Consider the following 4,513-nt stretch of genomic DNA (forward strand, 5'->3'; position numbering starts at 1 on the left):
AATGAATAAGGCGGGCTAACAATGAATAAGGCGGGCTGATAATGAATAAGGCGGGCTAACAATGAATAAGGCGGGCTAACAATGAATAAGGCGGGCTAACAATGAATAAGGCGGGCTGATAATGAATAAGGCGGGCTGATAATGAATAAGGCGGCCTGATAAGATCAGGCCCTACACCCAAACAAGGGCACTGCGTTCATCCACCTCTGGCCTGCTCGCCTCCCTAACCTTCTGAGGAAGTACAGCTCCGCCTCAGCCCAGTCAAAACTGTTCGCTGCTCTGGCACCCCAATGGTGGAACAAACTCCCCCAACGACGCCAGGTCAGCGGATCAATCACCACCTTCCGGAGACACCTGAAACCCCACCTCTTTAAGGAATACCTAGGATAGGATAAAGTAATCCTTCTACCCCCCCCCCCCCCCTTAGAGTTAGATGCACTATTGTAAAGTGGTTGTCCACTGGACATCATAAGGTGAATGCACAACTTGTAAATCGCTCTGGATAAGAGCGTCTGCTAAATGACTAAATGTAAATGTAAAAATAATGATATAAGAAGGCGGGCTGAATAATGAATAAGGCGGGCTAACAATGAATAAGGCGGGCTAACAATGAATAAGGCGGGCTGATAATGAATAAGGCGGGCTGATAATGAATAAGGCGGGCTGATAATGAATAAGACGGGCTGATAATGAATAAGGCGGGCTGATAATGAATAAGGCGGGCTGATAATGAATAAGGCGGGCTGATAATGAATAAGACGGGATGATAATGAATAAGGCGGGCTGATAATGAATTGCAACACACACTAGAACCAAATCAGAGCCATTTTTGATGCTCTGCTAAAAATAGGATGGCTCAGATTATGTATGTACTGTAGATAGACTGGTATTGCATCGCAAGTACACAAATGCGCGTTACACGTAAGTATACGCTCTCTCGATCGGTTTACACAGAGCACAACCACTGGACATACGGGATCACTCCCGATGTCCCTTTAATGAACGGAGTGTCTTGTGTGTGTGAGGAGTTTGATATCAGAAAGCGTTTTTACTACCGTTGTCTGTGTGTTTGTAAGCCAGTGTTTTTCTGTATAATATCATTGTATGTTCCAAAAGACGGAGAAACGGAAGCAGCAAAAAAAAAATCATGAAGTGTTAAAAAACACACTCTGAAGCTCCGTTACTAAATGGTGAATGATTTCTTATTTTTGATTTAAATCTCTTTTTGGATGCCAACACTTTCAAGTTGTATCTTTTAATGGGTTTTGTTCACTTTGCATGACTGTGTTTGACTACATGTGCCCACTCTGATTAGGACTGGCTTACAGGCAGAGCCCATGGCTTACAGGCAGACCCTATAGGTCCAGCAGAGCCCATTAAGGAAAATTAAAGTAAAGAGGCTTATTTTTATATACAAACACGAGAAGTATGCTTTTTGTTTGTTTGGTGTTCTCTTGTTTTGTTTGGAATGTTTATGTACAAAAAGTTTTGTTATTGAAGCTAGCGGCCCTGTTTTCCAGGGTCCAATTAAGTTTTCTAAATATTGATGACAAATGAGAAAAAAATGTGATTATGTCAAATGGTTTTTAACACGATCCGAAAAAGGCCTTATTTACAGTTAACTGCCAAAATAATGGAAACACTTAAGTAAATGAGGGATACAAAGTATATTTAAACCAGGAGGTTCTACACAGGGTCTGGTTCAGGAGTTTAATAAACACATTAACATCCCATCATGCTTCAGGTATTAAAAATGCCCAGTTGTTGATTTATTATGGCTAGAAGAGGTCTCCGTGACTTTGAAAGAGGGGTCTCAAAGGAGCACAGGCTGTTTTTAAGTGTGTGTGTGTGTCTCAGTTACCAGATCTCTACCAAATGGAACACTTATGGGAGATTATGGAGCGATGCCTCCACAATCTCGTTCTCCACCACCGTCAATAGAACATTAAATGATGGAACGTCTCGTAGAAGAATAGCGTTGCATCACTCCAGTAGAGTTTCAGACATCCGTCGAATCAATTTAACGGCACATTGAAGCGGCTCCTTCTGGACCTACACCCTATTAAGTCGGAGTTTCCGTTATTTTGGCAGTTACCGGTATGTTCTTTTTGTAAAGACATAACTATAGTGAAAAGCACAGAAAGCCTAACTAGTAGAAGCTACACTCACCTATGTTTTTATTTGGACAAACTTTTACTTTGGCACTTGAGTATACTCCAGCATTTTGGGATTTGAGATCAAATGTTTAAATGAGGAGACAGTACAGAAAGTCACCTTTTTTATTTGAGGGAATTTTCATACGTATCTGTTTTACAGTTTAGAAGTGAATGCACTTTATGTATCTAGTCCCCACCATTTGAATAACTATTTGAACAAATTAACTTTATAGTGTTTTAACAGTTTGTAAAAAATGTTGTGGTATTTGGTCCCATATTCCTTGTACACAATGACAACATAAATCTTGTGACTCTAGAAACTTGTTGGATGCATTTGCAGTTTGTTTTGTTTGTGTTTCGGATTATATTGTGCCCAATAGAAATGAATTTTAAAAAATATATATTTTACCTTTGTTTAAATAGGCAAGTCAGTTAAGAACAAATTCTTATTTTCAATGACGGCCTAGGAACAGTAGGTTAACTGCCTTGTTCAGGGGCAGAATGACAGATTTTTACCTTGTCCGCTCGGGGATTCGAACTTGCAACCTTTCGGTTACTAGTCCAACGCTCTAACCACTAGGTAACCTAGAGAAATYAATGGTGAATAGTGTATTGTCATTTTGGAGTCACTTTATTGTAAATAAACACTGGTACGTTAATGTGGATGCTACCATGATTACGGATAATCATGAATTAATCGTGAATAATAATGAGTGAGGAAAGCTAAAGGGCATAAATGTCATACCCCACCCAAAAATGCTAACTTCCTGTTACTGGTAATGGTGAGAAGTTAGCATGTGTTGGGGGCATGATCTTTGTGCTTCTGTAGATGCATGAAGTGCATTCACTTCTAAACTGTAAAACAGATATGTATGAAAATACCCTCAAATAAAAGGTGACTTTTTATATCCCACCTCATATAAACATTTGATCTCAAATCCCAAAACGCTGGAGTATAGAGCCAAATTAAACATTTTAGTGTCACTGTCCAAATAAATACATCTCCAGATCCTTCAGGTTTCGGGCTGTCGCTGGGCATACGGACTTTCAGCTCCCTCCAAAGATTTTCTATTGGGTTCAGGTCTGGAGACTGGCTAGGCCACTCCAGGACCTTGAGATGCTTCTTACGGAGCCACTCCTTAGTTGCCCTGGCTGTGTGTTTCGGGTCGTTGTCATGCTGAAGACCCAGCCACGACCCATCTTTCAATGCTCTTTACTGAGGGAAGGAGGTTGTTGGCCAAGATCTCGCGATCCATGGCCCCATCCATCCTCCCTCAATACGGTGCAGTCGTCTTGTCCCTTTGCAGAAAAGCATCCCCAAAGAATGATGTTTCCACCTCCATGCTTCACGGTGGATGGTGTTCTTGGGTTGTACTCATCCTTCTTCTTCCTCCAAACACGGCGAGTGGAGTTTAGACCAAAAGCTCTATTTTTGTCTCATCAGACCACATGACTTCTCCCATTCCTCCTCTGGATCATCCAGATGGTCATTGGCAAACTTCAGACGGGCCTGGACATGCGCTGGCTTAGCAGGGGACTTGCGTGCGCTGCAGGATTTTTATCCATGACGGCGTAGTGTGGTACTAATGGTTTTCTTTGAGACTGTGTCCCAGCTCTCTTCAGGTCATTGACCAGGTCCTGCCGTGTAGTTCTGGGCTGATCCCTCACCTTCCCCATGATCATTGATGCCCCACGAGGTGGATCTTGCATGGAGCCCCAGACCAGGGTGATTGACCGTCATCTTCAACTTCTTCCATTTTCTAATAATTGCGCCAACAGTGTTGCCTTCTCACCAAGCTGCTTGCCTATTGTTCTGTAGCCCATCCAGCCTTGTGCAGGTCTACAATTTTATCCCTGATGTCCTTACACAGCTCTCTGGTCTTGGCCATTGTGGAGAGGTTGGAGTCTGTTTGATTGAGTGTGTGGACAGGTGTCTTTTATACAGGTAACGATTTCAAACAGGTGCAGTTAATACAGGTAATGAGTGGAGAACAGGAGGGCTTCTTAAAGAAAAACGAACAGGTCTGAGAGCCGGAATTCTTACTGGTTGGTAGTGATCAAATACTTATGTCATGCAATAAATGCAAATTAATTACTTAAAAATCATACAATGTGATTTTCTGGATTTTTGTTTTAGATTCCGTCTCTCACAGTTGAAGTGTACCTATGATAAAAAGTACAGACCTCTACATGCTTTGTAAGTAGAAAACCTGCAAAATCGGCAGTGTATCAAATACTTGTTCTCCCCACTGTGAGTCTCCAGCTTCAGCGATTTTTGCAATTCGTTCCAGTCATTGGCAGCAGAGAACTGGAAGGAACGGCGGCCAAAGAGGTGTTGGCTTGTATTTACTGCCCTA

At 42.0% G+C, this 4,513-nt stretch overlaps 1 protein-coding gene across 1 annotated transcript in view; it reads left to right on the plus strand.

Annotated features, from left to right (window-relative positions):
- pknox1.1 (pbx/knotted 1 homeobox 1.1) overlaps positions 1-3,062 on the plus strand; it is a 13,067-nt gene extending 10,005 nt beyond the window's left edge. Inside the window, exons 12-13 of the transcript XR_011475138.1 lie at positions 11-150; positions 579-3,062. The gene's annotated coding sequence lies outside the window, so the exon portion shown is untranslated. The remainder of the gene's footprint in view (positions 1-10; positions 151-578) is intronic.
- The last annotated feature ends 1,451 nt before the right edge of the window (positions 3,063-4,513 follow it).

This window comes from Salvelinus sp. IW2-2015, unplaced genomic scaffold (genome assembly GCF_002910315.2).
Source record: "Salvelinus sp. IW2-2015 unplaced genomic scaffold, ASM291031v2 Un_scaffold463, whole genome shotgun sequence".
Taxonomy (NCBI): Eukaryota; Metazoa; Chordata; class Actinopteri; order Salmoniformes; family Salmonidae; genus Salvelinus; species Salvelinus sp. IW2-2015.